Raw genomic sequence first — 26,763 nt, forward strand, 5'->3', positions numbered from 1 at the left:
GGAAACACACAAGGCTTCCGTCGCCAAAGGACCCAGAGGTATTTCAGACAAAGGGGTCTTGATAGATTTGAGACCACCACTTCACCGTCCACCTCTGATACTGATAATTCCACCACCCGTCCACCAAGTGGTTTTTTAGATCATCACACAGGAGATACGGTCTACCGGGGAGGCCCCATCCGAGGCGTGGGGGTTATAAAAAGAAGGGGGAGGCGGAGACGCCGGAATTAGACTCAGTCTTTAACTTGTCTTCATACACATTGTCTCCAGGTGAATTGTCATTGCTTTCATTAGGAATGTCATTTGTCCCCACATCAAAACATGATAGTTTCAACTTGTCAGTGGATCAATACAAATTTGGTCGCAAACTAAGATTAAAGGAATTTTTTCGTAACAACAATAGTGGTACACAAGCTGATCAGGAGGTCAAGGCTCTACGTAAACCAAGCATGTTTGATCCACAATGTTTCAACGCTAGTATACGCACATTCTTAAGAATGATTGAATTGGACATTGACAATGACAAAGACACACGTACCCATAGTAATTTGTCATCTGATCAATGGAAAGCACTGAGATCACTGAGGGGTAATCAATAAATCGTAATTCGCCCTGCCGATAAAGGCGGGGCTGTCGTTGTTCAAAATTTTTGTGATTACGATCGAGAAATTAAACATCAGTTATCTGACACTGCTACATACACTCGGTGCACCGGCAATCCCATTCCCCGCATTAAGAGAGTTGTTGACAGTTGCCTAGACAGGGCGGTCAAATGTGGCTGGCTTACTGAGCAGATCATGGGTTTCCTTAAGGTGGATCATCCAGTCTGCCCAGTAATCTACACCCTGCCGAAGGTACACAAAACCTTGATAGATCCCCCTGGCAGACCTATCATTTTTGCCCGGGGCTCCTTGTTGCAGCCTTTGTCCATGTTTGTGGACAGTTTCTTGCAGGGACTTGTCCAGTTTATCCCAAGCTACCTACGGGACACGGGGGATTTTCTGGACAAAATCCTAGCAATAGATGATCTACCGGATGATACATTGCTATGTACATTAGATGTGTCATCCCTGTACATACACTATTATTCCACACGAGCAGGGAATTGAAGCAGTTCGTAGGCTTATGATGACTCATAGACCATGTGGACCTACAGGGCCACCAGTAGAATTCATTTTGGAGTTACTAGAACTTATCCTTGTACAAAATCACTTTATGTATGAAAATAACTTTTACATTCAATGTGCAGGGACAGCGATGGGGTCCAATGTGGCCCCCATCTATGCAGGAGTGTTTATGCATGAATATGAGTCAAGGCACATCATCCCACACTTCGGTGATATAATTCTTTATTATAAAAGATACATCGATGATGTTTTTCTTCTGTGGAGAGGCACTGAGGAGCATTTTAAAAGCATGCTTAGTACATTGAATTTATTAGATAGTAGTGTTCGGTTTACTGGACAATGCAGTCACATCAACATTCAATTTCTGGATGTGATGATCAAAAGGGACGGCTCCCGATTAAGCACCACCCTTTACCGCAAAGATACGGACAGAAATACTATATTACACGCTAGAAGTAATCACCCGCCTCACTTAAAGAACAGTTTGCCCATTTCGCAATTCATGCGGGTTATTAGAAACAACTCTGATCCGGTTGTTGCAGAAACACAGCTGGCTGAAATGAGTCAACGTTTCCTTGAAAGGGGCTATGACAGCAAAACTACTGAAGGTTGCCTCACCAGAGCACGTAACAATACATGCAAACGAAAGCAGAAACAAGGTGATCGTTTGATCTTTGTAACACAGTATGATCAGAAATCATCAAAGGTTGCCAAAACGATCAAAAAGCATTGGCCGATTGTCTCTACAGACTCCTCATTAACTACTTTCAACACTGGTAACCCGATGATGGCATAGCGCAGAGGAAGAAATCTTAAACAACTCTTGATGCACCCCAGCAGGTTGCCTACTGTGGGTGAGAATACGTGGCTAATGACCCAGAAACCTGGGTGCATTAAATGTACAGGGTGTACGACATGCCGTTCAATGGTTCCTGGAACTACTTTCCCGCATCCTCAAACAGGAAGGCCTATCCGAATACGTTACAAGTTGCATTGCCGCATGGATCATGTGGTTTATCTCCTCACCTGTCCATGTGGACTGTCGTATGTGGGGATGACGTCGTGCATGTTTCGAGAACGGATGGCCAACCACATGATGACGATTAGACAAGCTTTGTCTACAGGATCGACTGATAAACCCGTCGCGCAACATTTTCTAACCGTTGGACATCAACTAGTTACCCTGCAATGTCGTATCATTGATTGGGTACCACCCCTGCCACGTGGTGGGGACAGGGGACTGATCCTCAAGAAGTTGGAGTCAAGATGGATTTACCGTTTGGGCACAATTTCGCCCAACGGTCTAAACGAGAATAATCCTCTCAGTGTTTTTTTACGCTAAATTATATGTCTGAGATAGGGATCACTAAATTGTTTAAAAATATTTTTCTTGATTCTCCAAATCTAAGCATGTTTTGCCAACGCACTCATTTTTAATTTTAATTCAATATAAATCTATTTCATGACACCCGCTTTGTGGGGTATTTGAGATTATGTAGATCTAATAATAGATTTATATGGGTTGTTTTTTGTTATAGGTTTTAATATTATATATAAGTAAGGTTTAGTGGTGTTTGTTATGCACGATGTGGTATACACATACTTTTGTGGACACACTGTCTGAAACATTATGTAAACTTCCTCTAACGGGTCTCCCATTGATCTCAGCACAATCAACTTTACATGCAGTCATGATATCTCTAGTTTCTAGATGAGGCTAATAAATATCCAATAAGATTTAAACTCTATCTTTTATATTTATACCTTTACCAGCCATTTGGATATGGCTATGGAATATTAGATAGACAATACAATTGGTGTATATTTTGTTTATAACAATCCTGATAAATGACAATATGAGCTCAATTCGAGTGTTGCCATGACTACAAGTATCCTGTATACATTCAGCGTCCTGCGGCGCTTTGTAGCCGCTTCCGGAAGTGACGCGGATGTAACAGGAAGTGCAGTGCGTTCCACACGAATTCAATGGAACGCACGGCGGTGCTTCCTGAGTGCTCTGTGGTCGGGCGCGGCCGCGATGAGCCGTGCGGCTGACGCTGCCCGTGATTTGTGCAGGAAATCAAATGTGTTCAATTTGGACACATTTGGAACGCACGCCAGCACATTTACTAAGGGTATTAGCCCTTAATGCACCACCAGCTCTGCCTCTGGTAAGTACCATGTATATAGGGGTTCTTTGGTCCTTTAACCCTAACAGTTGCACTCAGATGATAAAGCATGGCTACATTGTACCTCCCCTTTGTAAGTTGGAATAGCCTAATGAATCACTTAGTTTTTCTGATTGCATGACCACTGGGATTGGTTGATTTGAATGTGCTGGGGGTACTTTAGGAGGCCCGTTAGGCATTGACCATTAGATACTGGTGTACATGAACGGATGCAATTTTCTGTACATGCTGCTTATGCTGTATTTTCCTGACGATGATCCTGATGGATCGAAACGTTGAAAGAACTCTCCTTGTGAAATCACCTTGATAAGTATAAATAAAATATTCAATGCTTTTTACGTGCAAAATTCTGGTGAGTGCCCCTTTATGCTGTCTCTCTATACGTTGACGTCTGGACTAACACTCTGGACCTCTTGGGAGTCACCCCAGTCGATGTTATACTCCTCTGTGCGAGTGCGACCACATTTGGAATTATATATATATATATATATATATATATATATATATAATATACAAATCCATCGGTGCCGCATTCAGCTAAAAAAAGTCAGGAGACCGGATAGTGGGGGTCATTCCGAGTTGATCGCTAGCTGCCGTTGTTCGCAGCGCAGCGATCAGGCTAAACAGCAGCATTTCTGCGCATGTGTATGGGCCGCAATGCGCACGCGCGTCGTACGGGTACAAAGCCCGTTGTGGTTGTGCACAGGTTGTAGCAAAGTTTTCAGTCGCACTGGCGGCCGCAAGAAGATTGACAGGAAGGGGGAGTTTCTGGGTGTCAAACTGACCATTTTCAGGGAGTGTTTGCAAAAACGCAGGCATGTCTGAAAAAATGCAGGCGTGGCTGGGCGGTCGCTGGGCGGGTGTATGATGTCAAATCCGGACACAAATAGGCTGAAGTGATCGCAAAGCGCTGAGTAGGTTCAGAGCTACTCTGAAACTGCACAAACTTTTTTGCAGAGCTTGGCTGCACATGCGTTCACACTTCTGCTAAGCTAAAATACGCTCCCCAGTGGGCGGCGGCATAGCGTTTGCATGGCTGCTAAAACTAGCTAGCGAACGATCAACTCGGAATGACCCCCCGTGTTTTGTAGACGGTTCTGTTAAATGCACTGTTATCAGGATGGGTGTGGTATAATAGATAGACAGTGTCTAGTTTTATATATACATATATATATATATATATATATATATATATATACAAAAATGGAGGGCACTCACCAATTCCATAATTAAAAATTCAGTAGGTCATTTATTCATTGCAGAAATACTGTATGTATGTATATATATATATAAAGTAACACGGTTATTGTAAATAAGGACTTGAAGTCAGATTTTCAGTAGAGATGAGCGGGTTCGGTTTCTTTGAATCCGAACCCGCACGAACTTCACTTTTTTTTTCACGGGTCCGAGCGACTCGGATCTTCCCGCCTTGCTCGGTTAACCCGAGCGCGCCCGAACGTCATCATGACGCTGTCGGATTCTCGCGAGACTCGGATTCTATATAAGGAGCCGCGCGTCGCCGCCATTTTCACACGTGCATTGAGATTGATAGGGAGAGGACGTGGCTGGCGTCCTCTCCATTAGAATAGATTAGAAGAGAGAGAGAGAGAGAGAGATTGTGCAGACAGAGTTTACCACAGTGACCAGTGCAGTTGTTGTTAAGTTAACTTTTATTTAATATATCCGTTCTCTGCTATATCCGTTCTCTGCCTGAAAAAAACGATACACAGCAGTCACACAGTGTGACTCAGTCTGTGTGCACTCAGCTCAGCCCAGTGTGCTGCACATCAATGTATAAAAGCTTATAATAATTGTGGGGGAGACTGGGGAGCACTGCAGGTTGTTATAGCAGGAGCCAGGAGTACATAATATTATATTAATTTAAAATTAAACAGTGCACACTTTTGCTGCAGGAGTGCCACTGCCAGTGTGACTAGTGGTGACCAGTGCCTGACCACCAGTATAGTAGTATATTGTTGTATACTATCTCTTTATCAACCAGTCTATATTAGCAGCAGACACAGTACAGTGCGGTAGTTCACGGCTGTGGCTACCTCTGTGTCGGCAGTCGGCACTCGGCAGGCAGTCCGTCCATCCATAATTGTATAATTATATACCACCTAACCGTGGTATTTTTTTTCTTTCTTTATACCGTCGTCATAGTCATACTAGTTGTTACGAGTATACTACTATCTCTTTATCAACCAGTGTACAGTGCGGTAGTTCACGGCTGTGGCTACCTCTGTGTCGGCAGTCGGCAGGCAGTCCGTCCATCCATAATTGTATTATTAAAATATATACCACCTAACCGTGGTTTTTTTTTCATTCTTTATACCGTCATAGTGTCATACTAGTTGTTACGAGTATACTACTATCTCTTTATCAACCAGTGTACAGTGCGGTAGTTCACGGCTGTGGCTACCTCTGTGTCGGCAGTCGGCAGGCAGTCCGTCCATCCATAATTGTATTATAATATATACCACCTAACCGTGGTTTTTTTTTCATTCTTTATACCGTCATAGTGTCATACTAGTTGTTACGAGTATACTACTATCTCTTTATCAACCAGTGTACAGTGCGGTAGTTCACGGCTGTGGCTACCTCTGTGTCGGCAGTCGGCAGGCAGTCCGTCCATCCATAATTGTATTATAATATATACCACCTAACCGTGGTTTTTTTTTCATTCTTTATACCGTCATAGTCAGTCATACTAGTTGTTACGAGTATACTACTATCTCTTTATCAACCAGTGTACAGTGCGGTAGTTCACGGCTGTGGCTACCTCTGTGTCGGCACTCGGCAGGCAGTCCGTCCATCCATAATTGTATTATAATATATACCACCTAACCGTGGTTTTTTTTTCATTCTTTATACCGTCATAGTGTCATACTAGTTGTTACGAGTATACTACTATCTCTTTATCAACCAGTGTACAGTGCGGTAGTTCACGGCTGTGGCTACCTCTGTGTCGGCAGTCGGCAGGCAGTCCGTCCATCCATAATTGTATTATAATATATACCACCTAACCGTGGTTTTTTTTTTCATTCTTTATACCGTCATAGTGTCATACTAGTTGTTACGAGTATACTACTATCTCTTTATCAACCAGTGTACAGTGCGGTAGTTCACGGCTGTGGCTACCTCTGTGTCGGCAGTCGGCAGGCAGTCCGTCCATCCATAATTGTATTATAATATATACCACCTAACCGTGGTTTTTTTTTCATTCTTTATACCGTCATAGTCAGTCATACTAGTTGTTACGAGTATACTACTATCTCTTTATCAACCAGTGTACAGTGCGGTAGTTCACGGCTGTGGCTACCTCTGTGTCGGAACTCGGCAGGCAGTCCGTCCATCCATAATTGTATTACAATATATACCACCTAACCGTGGTTTTTTTTTCATTCTTTATACCGTCATAGTCAGTCATACTAGTTGTTACGAGTATACTACTATCTCTTTATCAACCAGTGTACAGTGCGGTAGTTCACGGCTGTGGCTACCTCTTTGTCGGAACTCGGCAGGCAGTCCGTCCATCCATAATTGTATTACAATATATACCACCTAACCGTGGTTTTTTTTTCATTCTTTATACCGTCATAGTCAGTCATACTAGTTGTTACGAGTATACTACTATCTCTTTATCAACCAGTGTACAGTGCGGTAGTTCACGGCTGTGGCTACCTCTGTGTCGGAACTCGGCAGGCAGTCCGTCCATCCATAATTGTATTACAATATATACCACCTAACCGTGTTTTTTTTTTCATTCTTTATACCGTCATAGTCAGTCATACTAGTTGTTACGAGTATACTACTATCTCTTTATCAACCAGTGTACAGTGCGGTAGTTCACGGCTGTGGCTACCTCTGTGTCGGAACTCGGCAGGCAGTCCGTCCATCCATAATTGTATTATTATAATATATACCACCTAACCGTGGTTTTTTTTTCATTCTTTATACCGTCATAGTGTCATACTAGTTGTTACGAGTATACTACTATCTCTTTATCAACCAGTGTACAGTGCGGTAGTTCACGGCTGTGGCTACCTCTGTGTCGGCAGTCGGCAGGCAGTCCGTCCATCCATAATTGTATTATAATATATACCACCTAACCGTGGTTTTTTTTTCATTCTTTATACCGTCATAGTCAGTCATACTAGTTGTTACGAGTATACTACTATCTCTTTATCAACCAGTGTACAGTGCGGTAGTTCACGGCTGTGGCTACCTCTGTGTCGGCACTCGGCAGGCAGTCCGTCCATCCATAATTGTATTATAATATATACCACCTAACCGTGGTTTTTTTTTCATTCTTTATACCGTCATAGTGTCATACTAGTTGTTACGAGTATACTACTATCTCTTTATCAACCAGTGTACAGTGCGGTAGTTCACGGCTGTGGCTACCTCTGTGTCGGCAGTCGGCAGGCAGTCCGTCCATCCATAATTGTATTATAATATATACCACCTAACCGTGGTTTTTTTTTTCATTCTTTATACCGTCATAGTGTCATACTAGTTGTTACGAGTATACTACTATCTCTTTATCAACCAGTGTACAGTGCGGTAGTTCACGGCTGTGGCTACCTCTGTGTCGGCAGTCGGCAGGCAGTCCGTCCATCCATAATTGTATTATAATATATACCACCTAACCGTGGTTTTTTTTTCATTCTTTATACCGTCATAGTCAGTCATACTAGTTGTTACGAGTATACTACTATCTCTTTATCAACCAGTGTACAGTGCGGTAGTTCACGGCTGTGGCTACCTCTGTGTCGGAACTCGGCAGGCAGTCCGTCCATCCATAATTGTATTACAATATATACCACCTAACCGTGGTTTTTTTTTCATTCTTTATACCGTCATAGTCAGTCATACTAGTTGTTACGAGTATACTACTATCTCTTTATCAACCAGTGTACAGTGCGGTAGTTCACGGCTGTGGCTACCTCTTTGTCGGAACTCGGCAGGCAGTCCGTCCATCCATAATTGTATTACAATATATACCACCTAACCGTGGTTTTTTTTTCATTCTTTATACCGTCATAGTCAGTCATACTAGTTGTTACGAGTATACTACTATCTCTTTATCAACCAGTGTACAGTGCGGTAGTTCACGGCTGTGGCTACCTCTGTGTCGGAACTCGGCAGGCAGTCCGTCCATCCATAATTGTATTACAATATATACCACCTAACCGTGGTTTTTTTTTCATTCTTTATACCGTCATAGTCAGTCATACTAGTTGTTACGAGTATACTACTATCTCTTTATCAACCAGTGTACAGTGCGGTAGTTCACGGCTGTGGCTACCTCTGTGTCGGAACTCGGCAGGCAGTCCGTCCATCCATAATTGTATTATTATAATATATACCACCTAACCGTGGTTTTTTTTTCATTCTTTATACCGTCATAGTGTCATACTAGTTGTTACGAGTATACTACTATCTCTTTATCAACCAGTGTACAGTGCGGTAGTTCACGGCTGTGGCTACCTCTGTGTCGGCAGTCGGCAGGCAGTCCGTCCATCCATAATTGTATTATTATAATATATACCACCTAACCGTGGTTTTTTTTTCATTCTTTATACCGTCATAGTCAGTCATACTAGTTGTTACGAGTATACTACTATCTCTTTATCAACCAGTGTACAGTGCGGTAGTTCACGGCTGTGGCTACCTCTGTGTCGGAACTCGGCAGGCAGTCCGTCCATCCATAATTGTATTATTATAATATATACCACCTAACCGTGGTTTTTTTTTCATTCTTTACACCGTCATAGTGTCATACTAGTTGTTACGAGTATACTACTATCTCTTTATCAACCAGTGTACAGTGCGGTAGTTCACGGCTGTGGCTACCTCTGTGTCGGAACTCGGCAGGCAGTCCGTCCATCCATAATTGTATTATAATATATACCACCTAACCGTGGTTTTTTTTTCATTCTTTATACCGTCATAGTCAGTCATACTAGTTGTTACGAGTATACTACTATCTCTTTATCAACCAGTGTACAGTGCGGTAGTTCACGGCTGTGGCTACCTCTGTGTCGGCAGTCGGCAGGCAGTCCGTCCATCCATAATTGTATTATAATATATACCACCTAACCGTGGGTTTTTTTTCATTCTTTATACCGTCATAGTCAGTCATACTAGTTGTTACGAGTATACTACTATCTCTTTATCAACCAGTGTACAGTGCGGTAGTTCACGGCTGTGGCTACCTCTGTGTTGGAACTCGGCAGGCAGTCCGTCCATCCATAATTGTATTACAATATATACCACCTAACCGTGTTTTTTTTTTCATTCTTTATACCGTCATAGTCAGTCATACTAGTTGTTACGAGTATACTACTATCTCTTTATCAACCAGTGTACAGTGCGGTAGTTCACGGCTGTGGCTACCTCTGTGTCGGCACTCGGCAGGCAGTCCGTCCATCCATAATTGTATTACAATATATACCACCTAACCGTGGTTTTTTATACCACCTAACCGTGGCAGTCCGTCCATAATTGTATACTAGTATCCAATCCATCCATCTCCATTGTTTACCTAAGGTGCCTTTTAGTTCTGCCTATAAAATATGGAGAACAAAAAAGTTGAGGTTCCAAAATTAGGGAAAGATCAAGATCCACTTCCACCTCGTGCTGAAGCTGCTGCCACTAGTCATGGCCGAGACGATGAAATGCCAGCAACGTCGTCTGCCAAGGCCGATGCCCAATGTCATAGTACAGAGCATGTCAAATCCAAAACACCAAATATCAGAAAAAAAAGGACTCCAAAACCTAAAATAAAATTGTTGGAGGAGAAGCGTAAACTTGCCAATATGCCATTTACCACACGGAGTGGCAAGGAACGGCTGAGGCCCTGGCCTATGTTCATGGCTAGTGGTTCAGCTTCACATGAGGATGGAAGCACTCAGCCTCTCGCTAGAAAACTGAAAAGACTCAAGCTGGCAAAAGCACCGCAAAGAACTGTGCGTTCTTTGAAATCCCAAATCCACAAGGAGAGTCCAATTGTGTCGGTTGCGATGCCTGACCTTCCCAACACTGGACGTGAAGAGCATGCGCCTTCCACTATTTGCATGCCCCCTGCAAGTGCTGGAAGGAGCACCCGCAGTCCAGTTCCTGATAGTCAGATTGAAGATGTCAGTGTTGAAGTACACCAGGATGAGGAGGATATGGGTGTTGCTGGCGCTGGGGAGGAAATTGACCAGAAGGATTCTGATGGTGAGGTGGTTTGTTTAAGTCAGGCACCCGGGGAGACACCTGTTGTCCGTGGGAGGAATATGGCCGTTGACATGCCAGGTGAAAATACCAAAAAAATCAGCTCTTCGGTGTGGAGGTATTTCACCAGAAATGCGGACAACAGGTGTCAAGCCGTGTGTTCCCTTTGTCAAGCTGTAATAAGTAGGGGTAAGGACGTTAACCACCTCCGAACATCCTCCCTTATACGTCACCTGCAGCGCATTCATAATAAGTCAGTGACAAGTTCAAAAACTTTGGGTGACAGCGGAAGCAGTCCACTGACCAGTAAATCCCTTCCTCTTGTAACCAAGCTCACGCAAACCACCCCACCAACTCCCTCAGTGTCAATTTCCTCCTTCCCCTGGAATGCCAATAGTCCTGCAGGCCATGTCACTGGCAAGTCTGACGAGTCCTCTCCTGCCTGGGATTCCTCCGAGGCATCCTTGCGTGTAACGCCTACTGCTGCTGGCGCTGCTGTTGTTGCCGCTGGGAGTCGATGGTCATCCCAGAGGGGAAGTCGTAAGCCCACTTGTACTACTTCCAGTAAGCAATTGACTGTTCAACAGTCCTTTGCGAGGAAGATGAAATATCACAGCAGTCATCCTACTGCAAAGCGGATAACTGAGGCCTTGGCATCCTGGGTGGTGAGAAACGTGGTTCCGGTATCCATCATTACTGCAGAGCCAACTAGAGACTTGTTGGAGGTACTGTGTCCCCGGTACCAAATACCATCTAGGTTCCATTTCTCTAGGCAGGCGATACCGAAAATGTACACAGACCTCAGAAAAAGAGTCACCAGTGTCCTAAAAAATGCAGCTGTACCCAATGTCCACTTAACCACGGACATGTGGACAAGTGGAGCAGGGCAGGGTCAGGACTATATGACTGTGACAGCCCACTGGGTAGATGTATGGACTCCCGCCGCAAGAACAGCAGCGGCGGCACCAGTAGCAGCATCTCGCAAACGCCAACTCTTTCCTAGGCAGGCTACGCTTTGTATCACCGCTTTCCAGAATACGCACACAGCTGAAAACCTCTTACGGCAACTGAGGAAGATCATCGCGGAATGGCTTACCCCAATTGGACTCTCCTGTGGATTTGTGGCATCGGACAACGCCAGCAATATTGTGTGTGCATTAAATATGGGCAAATTCCAGCACGTCCCATGTTTTGCACATACCTTGAATTTGGTGGTGCAGAATTTTTTAAAAAACGACAGGGGCGTGCAAGAGATGCTGTCGGTGGCCAGAAAAATTGCGGGACACTTTCGGCGTACAGGCACCACGTACAGAAGACTGGAGCACCACCAAAAACTACTGAACCTGCCCTGCCATCATCTGAAGCAAGAAGTGGTAACGAGGTGGAATTCAACCCTCTATATGCTTCAGAGGTTGGAGGAGCAGCAAAAGGCCATTCAAGCCTATACAATTGAGCACGATATAGGAGATGGAATGCACCTGTCTCAAGTGCAGTGGAGAATGATTTCAACGTTGTGCAAGGTTCTGATGCCCTTTGAACTTGCCACACGTGAAGTCAGTTCAGACACTGCCAGCCTGAGTCAGGTCATTCCCCTCATCAGGCTTTTGCAGAAGAAGCTGGAGGCATTGAAGAAGGAGCTAACACGGAGCGATTCCGCTAGGCATGTGGGACTTGTGGATGCAGCCCTTAATTCGCTTAACAAGGATTCACGGGTGGTCAATCTGTTGAAATCAGAGCACTACATTTTGGCCACCGTGCTCGATCCTAGATTTAAAGCCTACCTTGGATCTCTCTTTCCGGCAGACACAGGTCTGCTGGGGTTGAAAGACCTGCTGGTGACAAAATTGTCAAGTCAAGCGGAACGCGACCTGTCAACATCTCCTCCTTCACATTCTCCCGCAACTGGGGGTGCGAGGAAAAGGCTCAGAATTCCGAGCCCACCCGCTGGCGGTGATGCAGGGCAGTCTGGAGCGACTGCTGATGCTGACATCTGGTCCGGACTGAAGGACCTGACAACGATTACGGACATGTCGTCTACTGTCACTGCATATGATTCTCTCAACATTGATAGAATGGTGGAGGATTATATGAGTGACCGCATCCAAGTAGGCACGTCACACAGTCCATACTTATACTGGCAGGAAAAAGAGGCAATTTGGAGGCCCTTGCACAAACTGGCTTTATTCTACCTAAGTTGCCCTCCCACAAGTGTGTACTCCGAAAGAGTGTTTAGTGCCGCCGCTCACCTTGTCAGCAATCGGCGTACGAGGTTACATCCAGAAAATGTGGAGAAGATGATGTTCATTAAAATGAATTATAATCAATTCCTCCGCGGAGACATTGACCAGCAGCAATTGCCTCCACAAAGTACACAGGGAGCTGAGATGGTGGATTCCAGTGGGGACGAATTGATAATCTGTGAGGAGGGGGATGTACACGGTGATATATCGGAGGGTGAAGATGAGGTGGACATCTTGCCTCTGTAGAGCCAGTTTGTGCAAGGAGAGATTAATTGCTTCTTTTTTGGGGGGGGTCCAAACCAACCCGTCATATCAGTCACAGTCGTGTGGCAGACCCTGTCACTGAAATGATGGGTTGGTTAAAGTGTGCATGTCCTGTTTTGTTTATACAACATAAGGGTGGGTGGGAGGGCCCAAGGATAATTCCATCTTGCACCTCTTTTTTCTTTTCTTTTTCTTTGCATCATGTGCTGATTGGGGAGGGTTTTTTGGAAGGGACATCCTGCGTGACACTGCAGTGCCACTCCTAGATGGGCCCGGTGTTTGTGTCGGCCACTAGGGTCGCTAATCTTACTCACACAGCTACCTCATTGCGCCTCTTTTTTTCTTTGCGTCATGTGCTGTTTGGGGAGGGTTTTTTGGAAGGGACATCCTGCGTGACACTGCAGTGCCACTCCTAGATGTGCCCGGTGTTTGTGTCGGCCACTAGGGTCGCTAATCTTACTCACACAGTCAGCTACCTCACTGCGCCTCTTTTTTTCTTTGCGTCATGTGCTGTTTGGGGAGGGTTTTTTGGAAGGGCCATCCTGCGTGACACTGCAGTGCCACTCCTAGATGGGCCCGGTGTTTGTGTCGGCCACTAGGGTCGCTAATCTTACTCACACAGCTACCTCATTGCGCCTCTTTTTTTCTTTGCGTCATGTGCTGTTTGGGGAGGGTTTTTTGGAAGGGACATCCTGCGTGACACTGCAGTGCCACTCCTAGATGGGCCCGGTGTTTGTGTCGGCCACTAGGGTCGCTAATCTTACTCACACAGCTACCTCATTGCGCCTCTTTTTTTCTTTGCGTCATGTGCTGTTTGGGGAGGGTTTTTTGGAAGGGACATCCTGCGTGACACTGCAGTGCCACTCCTAGATGGGCCCGGTGTTTGTGTCGGCCACTAGGGTCGCTTATCTTACTCACACAGCGACCTCGGTGCAAATTTTAGGACTAAAAATAATATTGTGAGGTGTGAGGTATTCAGAATAGACTGAAAATGAGTGTAAATTATGGTTTTTGAGGTTAATAATACTTTGGGATCAAAATGACCCCCAAATTCTATGATTTAAGCTGTTTTTTAGTGTTTTTGGAAAAAAACACCCGAGTCCAAAACACACCCGAATCCGACAAAAATAATTCGGTGAGGTTTTGCCAAAACGCGTTCGAACCCAAAACACGGCCGCGGAACCGAACCCAAAACCAAAACACAAAACCCGAAAAATTTCAGGCGCTCATCTCTAATTTTCAGGTTACAACCACAGTGTCTTTAATGGCAACAGACATTGTAGCACAGCATACACGGGCTTGGCCCTGGTCACAGAGGTACATAGAGAAAATAAACAGACAAACATAAGAGGTACTAGCAGTTCCCGTGCTGAAAAGTCACTCTGCTGCAGTGGCTTGCAGCTACACATGCCATCTCCTGCCATCTCCTAATACGGCCAATGTCCACAGTCCCTGGCGCTATAAACTCAGCCCTGCTCATTGGCCTCTAACAGGCACCAGCGCAATGCATTGTGGGTAAGAGGGATTTTTAAATCCCTCTCGTGCTCTTGACTTCCTACTTTTTCTGGGTGAGCTGGTAAACACGGACATCTGTTTCTCCAGCTGCAGTTCTGCAGAATGTGCAGGACTTGTTTTTTTCTCCCTTGGAGGGAGCTGATCACACCAGAATGTGGGCAATTGTGGTGAAACAATGGCCCTCATTCCGAGTTGATCGGTCGCAAGGCGAATTTAGCAGAGTTACACACGCTAAGCCGCCGCCTACTGGGAGTGAATCTTAGCTTCTTAAAATTGCGACCGATGTATTCGCAATATTGCGATTACTAACTACTTAGCAGTTTCAGAGTAGCTCCAGACTTACTCTGCCTGTGCGATCAGTTCAGTGCTTGTCGTTCCTGGTTGACGTCACAAACACACCCAGCGTTCGCCCAGGCACTCTCACCGTTTCCCCGGCCACTCCTGCGTTTTTCCCGGAAACGGTAGCGTTTTCAGCCACACGCCCCTGAAACGCCGTGTTTCCGCCCAGTAACACCCATTTCCTGTCAATCACATTACGATCGCCGGAGCGAAGAAAAAGCCGTGAGTAAAATTACTTTCTTCATAGTAAAGTTACTTGGCGCAGTCGCAGTGCGAACATTGCGCATGCGTACTAAGCGGATTTTCACTGCGATGCGATGAAAAATACCGAGCGAACAACTCGGAATGAGGGCCAATATATATATATAATTACTAGTTAATCATATTACATCTGATTACTGTGTTAAGTTCTGATTTTAATATTTTTTTATTAAATCTCACCTTTCACAGAGATACCAGGCCAATGAGTGCTTGTGGCATGTGGGATCAAGGGATTATGCAAATAGAGTAAAGAAAAATCTGGCATACCAGCAATTGGCCAGGTACAGCCTTGTCCAAGATAGTGGCGCCGACATCAAGTGGGTGAAGAAGAAGATCCAGAATCTGAGGACAGTATTTCTGAAGGAGCACAAAAAATACAAAGATTCCCAACATTCTGGAGTGGGGGCAGATCAAGTCAAAAGGCCAACATTATGGTATTATGACTTGATGAAATTCGTACTGGATGAGGAGCCTTCGATGACAGTGCGGAGCATGGAGGAGCCGAACATGCCTGAGATGTTCGAGCCTGAGGAAGAGGAGAGTGTGGATCCGGTAAGTGTCCTCACAATACAGATGTCACTGTTTCCTGTTTACTTTGTTGCCTTAATATTCTCACATATTTTTCATTTTTTTTTTTTTTTTAACATAGCTGTCTTCGAGGGAGCTGGACGTGGAACCTGCAGTGGAGGAGGCGGCAGAGCAAGCCACTGTAATGCCGGAGCTGGAGGACAGTGAGGTGGGGATGGAAATGCCCCAGCCTCCGGCTAGAAAGAGACACCTGACGGCTATCCGTGGAGGATCTGTCTTGTCCAGCAGGTCAGATACAATTCTGAGGAAGGCAGAGGAGGTCCTAAAAAACATAAACGGATAGATTTGAAGCTATGGGAGACCATCTCACTTGTGAGTTGTGGGACATGAACCCCACTCAGCAAAAATATGCTCAGCGTCTGGTATATGCCATTATAACACATGGCCACAATGGTGAATTGAGCAACCACAGTGGTGTTGTGTTAGATACCAGACAGGTGCCTAGTGCATCGTATGCCCCTCCCTCACCTCACCCTCCCATGTAGTCTGCGCCGGTAATTCCTTCTCAACAATACCCCACATATACTGCGCCGGGTTACCAAATGCCACAATCCCACTTCCCTGGCACCTCTTCAAGTGGAGTGTTCACCACTCTGTTGAGTGCACACCCCACTGTTCAGGGCGACCAAAATTTATAATCAATTTTTTTTTTTTCGTTTTTGTTTGATGGCTTTAGATTTTTATTTGTCCTTCCTCATCCAATATGTTTTTTCTTGATGTCAATTGTATCATAATGTTAGTTTTTTACACTTCATTTGCCCCTGTAATAGAACGTTGGGAATTATTTTATTTCTTGTGCACTTTAGAAACACTGTCTTCAAAATCTTTTACTTCTTCTTCACCCAAAGTTATGTTGGCGCCACTATTTTCGATGCACTGTATCTGGCCAATTGTTGGAATGCCTGATGCCTCTATTGGTGTAAACCCTGCTGTCATGGCACTCATTGGCCCAAAAATCGATGAATCCAGCCCAGAATGTTTCTAATTTTTTTTTTCTAAAATTTATAATTAAAAAAAATTGTTCCTAAAAATTGTGTGGAGACTTTATTTATGGGTAGTGCTAAAAGATTTAGCAGGTATGCAGTGATTTAAAAAGGATGCCGTTATTTATTGTACAAATAATTCCTGCCCACCCTCCTAAAATCATGCCGAGTATTTAAATGAAGCTTAATCTTTCAAATCTTCTAATCTTTCAAATCATTCATCAGACATTGGACCTAATGGGCCCTACACACTTTGCGATCCGCCGCCGAGTTGCCCGACGTCGGATACGGCTGACGGGTGACCCTGGGGCGGGGGGGCAGTGATGGGGTAATGAAGTTTCTTCACTCCCCCCCGTCACCCGGCTCCATAGCAGTGCAGGCAAATATGGACGAGATCGTCCATATTGGCCTGCATGCACAACGGACAGGGCACCAGCGATGAACGAGTGCGGGGCCGCGCATCGTTCATCACTGGTGCCTCCACACTGAAAGATATGAACAGTGGGGGTCATTCCGAGTTGTTCGCTCGTTGCCGATTTTCGCTATGCTGCGATTTGTTGCAAATTGCGCATGCGCAAGGCATGCAGGGCGCATGCGCTTAGTTATTTAACACAAAACTTAGCAGTTTTGCTGTGGCTTCTGCGGCGCTTTTCAGACGCACTGCTGTTCGGTAAATGATTGACAGGGAAGCGGCGTTTCTGGGCGGCAACTCAGCGTTTTCCCGGCATTTGCAAAAAAATGCAGGCATGTCAGGGAAAAACGTGGGAGTGTCTGGAGAACAGATTGACCACCCGTGAATCCTGGTTAAGCGAATTAAGGGCTCCATCCACAAGTCCCACATGCCTAGCGGAATCGCTGCATTTTAGCTCCTCCTTCAATCTCTCCAGCTGCTTCTGCAAAAGCCTGATGAGGGGAATGACCTGACTCAGGCTGGCAGTGTCTGAACTGACTTCACATGTGGCAAGTTCAAAGGGCTGCAGAACCTTGCACAATGTTGAAATCATTCTCCATGCGCTTGAGTCAGGTGCATTCCCCCTCCGTTGCCTATATCGTAGGCAGATGTATAGGCTTGAATGGCCTTTAGCTCCTCCTCCATCCTCTGTAGCATATAGAGGGTTGAATTCCACCTTGTTACCACCTCTTGCTTCAGCTGATGACGGGGCAGGTTCAGGAGTGTTTTGCTGGTGCTCCAGTCTTCGGCACGCGGTGGCTGAATGCCGAAAGTGGCCCGCAATTCTTCGGGACACCGAAACCAATCTGCGGTGATGTTCCTTCCGTAAGAGTTTGTCAGCTGTGTGCCTCTTATGGAAAGAAGTGATAAAAGCCTGCCTAGGAACGAGTAGGCATTTGCGAGATGCTGCTACTGGTGGTGCCGCCGCTGCTGTTGTTGCTGCGGGAGGCAATACATCTACCCAGTGGGCTGTCACAGTCATATAGTCCTGAGTCTGCCATGCTCCACTTGTCCACATGTCCGTTGTTAAGTGGACATTGGGTACAACTGCATTTTTTAGGACACTGGTGACTCTTTTTCTGACGTCTGTGTACATTCTCGGTATCGCCTGCCTAGAGAAGTGGAACCTAGATGGCATTTGGTACCAGGGACACACTACCTCAAGAAATTCTCTAAGTCCCTGTGAACTAATGGCGAATACCGGACGCACGTCTAACACCAACACAGCTGCCAAGGCCTGAGTTATCCGCTTTGCAACAGGATGACTGCTGTGATATTTCATCTTCCTCGCAAAGGACTGTTGGACAGTCAATTGCTTACTGGAAGTAGTGCAAGTAGTCTAACGACTTCCCCTCTGGGATGATGATCGACTCCCAGCAGCAACAACAGCAGAGTCAGGAGCAATAGGCGTTACACTCAAGGATCCATCGGAGGAATCCCAGTCAGGAGAGGACTCGTCAGACTTGCCAGTGACATGGTCTGCTGGACTATTGGCTTTCCTGTCTATGGAGGAAATTGACACTGAGGGAGTTGGTGGTGTGGTTTGCAGGAGCTTGGGTACAAGAGGAAGAAGGGATTTAGTTGTCAGTGGACTGCTTCTGCTGTCACCCAAAGTTTTTGAACTTGTCAATGACTTCTGTTGAATGCGCTCCAGGTGATGTATAAGGGAGGATGTTCCTAGGTAGTTAACGTCCTTACCCCTACTCATTACACCTTGACAAAGGCAACACACGGCTTGACACCAGTTGTCCGCATTTCTGTTGAAATAATTCCACACCGAAGAGGTGATTTTTTTTTTGAATTTTGTATATTCATCCCACGGACAACAGGTGTCTCCCCGGGTGCCTGACTTAAACAAACCAACTCTCCATCAGATTCCTCCTCGTCAATTTCCTCCTCAGCTCCTGCAACACCCATATCCTCATCCTGGTGTACTTCAACAGTGACATCTTCAATTTGACTATCAGGAACTGGACTATGGGTGCTCCTTCGAGCACTTGCAGGGGACGTGCAAATGGTGGAAGGAGCCACCTCTTCCCGTCCAGTGTTGTGAAGGTCAGGCATCGCAACCGACACAATTGGACTCTCCTTGGGGATTTGTGATTAAGAAGAACGCACAGTTCTTTGCTGGGCTTTTGCCAGCTTAACTCTTTTCATTTTTCTAACGGGAGGATGAGTGCTTCCATCCTCATGTGAAGCTGAACCACTAGCCATGAACATAGGCCAGGGCCTCAGCCGTTCCTTGCCACTCCGTGTCGTAAATGGCATATTGGCAAGTTTACGCTTCTCCTTAGACGCTTTTAATTTAGAATTTTGGGTCATCATTTTACTGAACTTTTGCTTTTTGGATTTTACATGCTCTCTACTATGACATTGGGCATCGGCCTTGGCAGACGACGTTGATTGCATTTAATCATCTCTGCCATGACTAGTGGCAGCAGCTTCAGCACTAGGTGGAAGTGGATATTGATCTTTCCCTATTTTACCCTCCAAATTTTTGTTCTCCATTTTTTAATGTTTGGAATTATATGCCAGTTATATATCAATAGCAATGACCTACTGTACTGTACTACTACATACTGGTGGTCACCAAAATGCTGCACTGTACTACTATATACTGCTCACAACAATGCAGCACAGATATGGATACTTGAAGTGACACGGAGCTGCAAGATACAGCAATGGCCTACTGTACTGTACAACTATATACTGGTGGTCACCAAAATGCTGCACTGTCCTACTATATACTGCTCACAACAATGCAGCACATATATGGATACTTGAAGTAACACAGAGCTGCAAGATACAGCAATGGACTACTGTACTGTACAACTATATACTGGTGGTCACCAAAATGCTGCACTGTACTACTATATACTATAAGTGTATACTGCTCACAACAATGCAGCACAGATATGGATACTTGAAGTGACACGGAGCTGCAAGATACAGCAATGGACTACTGTACTGTACAACTATATACTGTGGTCACCAAAATGCTGCACTATACTACTATATACTGCTCACAACAATGCAGCACAGATATGGATACTTGAAGTGACATGGAGCTGCAAGATACAGCAATGGACTACAGTACTGTACAACTATATATACTGGTGGTTACCAAAATACTGCACTGTACTACTATATACTGCTCACAACAATGCAGCACAGATATGGATACTTGAAGTGACACAGAGCTGCAAGATACAGCAATGGCCTACTGTACTGTACAACTAAATACTGGTGGTCACCAAAATGCTGCACTGTACTACTATTTACTGCTCACAACAATGCAGCACAGATATGGATACTTGAAGTGACACAGAGCTGCAAGATACAGCAATGGCCTACTGTACTGTACAACTAAATACTGGTGGTCACCAAAATGCTGCACTGTACTACTATTTACTGCTCACAACAATGCAGCACAGATATGGATACTTGAAGTGACACAGAGCTGCAAGATACAGCAATGGACTACTGTACTGTACAACTATATACTGGTGGTCACCAAAATACTGCACTGTACTACTATATAGTATATACTGGTCACACAACAATGCAGCAGATATTGAGCACTGATCAGGAATCAGGATACTGTCTAGAACGGAGTCTGACATGGAGCTGCAAGATACAGCAATGGCCTACTGTACTGTACTACTATATACTGGTGGTCACCAAAATGCTGCACTGTACTACTATATAGTATATACTGGTCACACAACAATGCAGCAGATATTGAGCACTGAACAGGATACTGTATAGAACGGAGTCTGACATGGAGCTGCAAGATACAGCAATGGCCTACTGTACTGTACTGTGCTACTATAATATACTAACTGGTGGTCACCACAATGCAGCACACTGAGCACAGATATTTGCAGCACACTGAGCACAGATATTGAGCTTTTCAGGCAGAGAACGTAGCCACGTCCTCTCAGCTCAATCTCCAATGCACGAGTGAAAATGGCGGCGACGCGCGGCTCTTTATATGGAATACGAATCTCGCAAGAATCCGACAACGGCATGATGACGTTCGGCCTCGTTTGGGTTAACTGAGCAAGGCGGGAGGATCCGAGGCTGCCTCGGACCTGTGTAAAATACGTGAAGTTCGGGGGGGTTCGGATCTTGACGAACCGAACCCTCTCATCTCTAATTATGACTAAGGGGGTGATTCAGAGTTTTTAGCAAAACAAAAAAGTTAGCAATTGGGCAAAACCATGCTGCACTGTAGGTGGGGCAGATGTAACATGTGCAGAGAGATTTAGATTTAGGTGGATCATATTGTTTCTGTGCATGATAAATACTGGCTGCTTTGTTTTTACACTGCAATTTAGATTTCAGTTTGAACACACCCCACCCAAATCTAGTCTCTCTATGCACATGTTATATCTGCCCAGTGTCGGACTGGGGCATGTAAGGCCCACTGGGGAAATGCAGTGGTAGGGGCCCATGTTTAGGGGTGTGACCAGTCTGCAGAGGGGGTGTGGCCTGCCACCTCATTGGTTTGACTAACCATTAGAGGGTGCAACGTCTGGTTACCTTCATAAATATATACAGTAAATTCAGCTGCTGCATGCATGATAATGTATAAGATTAATAACAGATTAATAACAGCAATGCACTGTAGAAAATACACCATAGTCAAATATAAGGTAACATATGTATAATGTATAATTCAAGTGCACAGTCTGGAACCTGATCCTTAGAGCATGAAGTGGGGCCCCAGGCAGTGGGGCCCACCGGTGGTTTCCCCTGTACCTCTGTGGGCCAGTCCAACCCTGTATCTGCCCCACCTGCAGTGCAAAATGGTTTTGCCCAATTGCGAACTTTTTTGGTTTGCTAACAACTTTGGATAACCAGTATTGCTCTTAATATTAGACCATAGGGACTCCACTGTTTTGTCCCATGCCCCCCAAACCTTTAATCCATCTCTGCATACAGATGTCATGAATCCGGGTGTAGTAGTGTATGCCGGCGGCCGGGCTCCTGGCGATCAGCATACCGGTGACAGAATCCCGACCGCCGGCATACCGACAGCTGGGCAAGCGCAAATGAGCCCCTTGCGGGCACGGTGGTGCGCTACAAGCGCCACAATATCTATTCTCCCTCCTGGAGGCTCGTGGACCCCCAAGAGGGAGAAAAGATGTCGGTATGCCGGCGGTCGGGATTCCGGCACCGGGATGCTGGACGTCGGGAGCCCGGCCGGCGTCATACAGAAGACCACCCATGAATCCTAATTAAACATAAAGAAATGTAAGTACAGCGTGAGTGCAAGACAATTACAGTTGCAAGAAATCCATTAAGTGCTAATTGTGTAAGTAAGGGTTAAGCACAAATGTCTAACAATCACGCAAATAAAATAACAGGTATGTATGTATATATACATATATATATATATATATATAGTAAACAGTGAATGTGCTGATAAGAGAAACATTGTGAAACATACAGTACCCTGCTCATAAGATTTTACAAGCTAATGATCTCAGCAATTGAAAATGAACTTTTCCATCCCGAACAGTAAAAACCTTTCTCTCTTTTTCCACTCATAAGACAACAGACACCCATAGGCGGATCCGGGGGGGCACTCGGCCGCGTGCCCCCCTGTCGTTTCTGACTTCTTTTTTTCAAAAGGAGAACAGCACCAGCACTACTGCTATTTCCGTCAGTCACATTTTATAAAAAAGCAGGCAGGCACTAGGACCCGCCGTGCCTCTAACAGCAAGTCTGTGTGGTAACCAATGGGGAGCTCAAACCGCAACCTATCTCCCCCACTGCCAGCCGGCCAGAGTCCAGCCAAGGCACGGGGTTCAAATGCCAGCATCGAGTAAGACTGTTACTTATGACGGCGTAGAAGGCTTCATTAGCCCTTACTGCACCGCACAATAATCCAAGCGCTTCTTCCTCCACTTCCTTTACCACCATGCCAGGTGCAGTCAAACTCAGCCTCAGCTTTGAGAAGGCGGCCCGTGTGATTGTGACAGGGCTGTCCTGCAGAAGTCTTATGCTGCTTGTTGGAGATCCAGCTGGCTGCTTCTGCTAATCAAAGATGGGCAGTTCGTGTCCTGCAGTCTGAGTCTCAGTGCAGTGCCCAAAACAAGGTATGTTGCACCTGCCACCACCAACTAAAAACTTTAATAATTATATTGTGCTGGGGTGCCTTCCAGGCTCCTATAACTAATGGAACAAGTGACCGACATTTCAAGGCCCAATCAGTCTTTTCATCAGGATGAAACAATGGCAATAAACCAGGATGCGCTCCTACAGCCAATCATTACCTGATGGCGTATTCTTGTGAGGCCATGCCCCCTGTGATACCACACCCCTTATCTGGTAGCACGCGTGCCTTAGGTGCATGTAAATATAACTAATACCATTTCCCTATCATGGTGCCCCCCCTTTCATTTTCTTCTGGATCTGCCCCTGCAGACACCTACATGTATTAGTCGTTGTCTTTAAAAAAAAAAATGTGGGCACTTAATGTACATGTTATGTCTAGTTTACTAAATAGTACTTCATTTAATATTTGTGACTTTATGTTACATTTATTTACTCAATAAGCCACAAGGCACCCCTATAGCACATTTACAAAAAGCTTTGGGGTTCCATCAGAAATGATATAAATGTTCATATTTTGTACTGTGCAAGAATTTTGTAAAATGTGGTTCTATGCGACTTAACGGAAATTAAATGTTTGACAAATCTTTAGAACTGTAAAACAAAAAACAAAAAAAAGAGAATTGCATGATTTATTTATTTGTTTAAAACACACTGCAACCTGTTATAACATGCAAGTATGTCATTTATAATTTATGTCTGTTTATTTAATTAAAATTTGATGAGTGTTGGGAATGAGTGAAATCTACACAACTATTGTCTCTATTTTTTTTTTATCTCCATGAAACAGAAGTTTGGCATTAAAAAAGTTGAAACTTTTTTACAACAACATATAAGTACAAAATGAAGTATGCAAATAGAATTCCATTCACAATACACATTATAAGGCGCCCATAATTTTATTGTGATTAACAACAACATTTCTTAAGCTAGTTTACCACACACACGACACACACTGAAATAAAGACACGGACATGGTAGCTGGAGTTAAAGGTCAGAAGATATTTATTGATCACTGACCAACTCTTTAAACTATAATTGTAATTGAAATTGAAATTAATTTAGATTGTGAATTTAAATTTAGTTTGGAGGATGGCAAAGGAAAAGCCGCTACCAGACACCAGCTCCAGTCACTTAGATGAAATCCAACAAACCAAGGAGGGGACTAACCAACAACACCGCCTCCTACCTGCATAACCCGCATTGTGCTGGCCTCACCACTCTTAACTCTGACAAACGTTTTGTTCACGCAGGGGAACGTCTAAATGTCCACCCGCAAGAGAAGGACACACCTGCCGTCCTTCTAAAGAGGGTGCCCCACAATGACCACTTATGCCTATCTGACTGCTGGTTGGTAGCGACTTCCCGCCAATCTGGCTGTCAAGAGCCAACTGGAGAGGACAAGAACAAATGAAAAATAATCAGGGAGGGCGGGAGGGCATTCAAAATGGCAAGAGGAAGTCTGAGGCACATGACTATGGATTATATATTATCCTAAAACCAACCCCTAAACACCTTGACGGACAGCCCCATAATCCTATAGGAAAAATACAACCGAAAACCATAAACTACCTAGCAACTGCTTAGTCATAAACAACCAATCACAAAAAACTGGGCTCTTATATGGCCTCAGGCTTATGCAGCCTTCAGCTAATCTAAGGCGCCCATAATTTTATTGCGATTAACATCAACATTTCTTAAGCTAGTTTACTACTAAAATAAACGACACACACTGAAATAAAGACACGGACACGGTAGCTGGAGTTAAAGGTCAGACGATATTTATTGATCGCTGACCAACTCTTTAAACTATAATTGTAATTCAAATTGAAATTAATTTGGATTGTGAAGTTAAATTTAGATTGGAGGATGGCAAAGGAAAAGCCGCTACCAGACACCAGCTCCAGTCACTTAGATGAAATCCAACAAACCAAGGAGGGGACTAACCAACAACACCGCCTCCTACCTGCATAACCCGCATTGTGCTGGCCTCACCACTCTTATCTCTGGCAAACGTTCTGTTCCCGCAGGGGAACGTCTAAATGTCCACCCACAAGGGAAGGACACACCTGCCGTCCTTCTAAAGAGGGTGCCCCACAATTACCACTTATGCCTATCTGACTGCTGGTTGGTAGCGAATTCCCGCCACAAAGGTTTAACAAACCGCCACCGCCATCCAAACAAGAAAACAAGAAAAAACTAAAGATCCCTAACGAAAAGGACCAAAAACATCATCCAGGAAAACCTGAACTCCGTCCGGAGAAAGGTGAACCCCATCCTCCTTGTAGAACTGCCTATTACGTAGCACAAGTACAGGATGCCTGGCAGCCACTCCACCTATGTCCCTAACAAATAGCGACACCGTCGAATTCACATTCTTGCGAGCCTTCTCAAGAGCTGAGAAACGCACAGCACCCCGCCAATGAAAATGCGGAACTATCTCATACCACACAATACGGACTCCAGGCCAGTGACAACGAATCGCCACCAAATCAGCCTTAATGGACAAAATTAAGTAAATGCATTTAACTCAGCCCAAATCATTGCCGCCCAAATGCAGGACAATACAGCAACCCCAGCGGCGCTCACAGTGAAAAAGGAGCCCTAACAAATCACCCCAAAGCATACCACGAACACCTAACCAACGAAACTCCCTAGCCCCAAAAACGTCAGCTGCCCTAAGTGCCATAGGATGCCTTGACACCCAAAAAATGTAAGAATGGCCAACCAGCCACACTTGCTCCCCAAAATCGACGACGGCTGAAAAAGAAAAACACCCTATCATCAGAAAATTGAAATACAAAACTTAGATAAATGCAAGAAAACAGAAATAACCCAAGTGAAGGAGAAAACTCAAAAAACCTCCCGTGGACCTTCAGAGTATAGCCAATTGAAATTAGGCCCCCTCGGAGGAGAATTAAAAAATTCACACCCTCGATTCCTGAACGCTAAGCGTTCCAAAACCGACAAGTAAACAAGTTTTTGGGTTAGCGCAACAGGCGCACCTAAATCTTATCAAAATGAACATAAGACCTATAGGAGGCAGACTTCCAACGGCCCAGCTCCCAAATAGCCGCCGGGGAGGAGCCCGTAGCCGCTGCATGGGTAGCCGCCCCAATCCGAAAGGAATGGGTACCAAAGTCCGCACCGCGCAAACCCAGAGCCTCCAAACATTTCTTAAACACCGAAGCAAATTGGAACTTAGTCAGGGGGCCGGTGTGCGCATGCATTAGCAACTGGTCGCCACCCGGAGGCCTCAAACGGAAATACTCCTGTGCCAGTCGCAGCAGGCAAACACCTGCATCCTCCCGGGCCTCCAAGGACACCCAGCGACCCCGACCTGTTTGATCTGTCTTGGACATCACAATCCTACAGAGCAACAGGCCATCCTGCAGGCGCACATTCCCGTAAAGCATACCGGAATCACGAGATGACTTACTGCACGCTACTAACTCGCTC

This window comes from Pseudophryne corroboree, chromosome 1 (genome assembly GCF_028390025.1).
Source record: "Pseudophryne corroboree isolate aPseCor3 chromosome 1, aPseCor3.hap2, whole genome shotgun sequence".
Taxonomy (NCBI): domain Eukaryota; kingdom Metazoa; phylum Chordata; class Amphibia; order Anura; family Myobatrachidae; genus Pseudophryne; species Pseudophryne corroboree.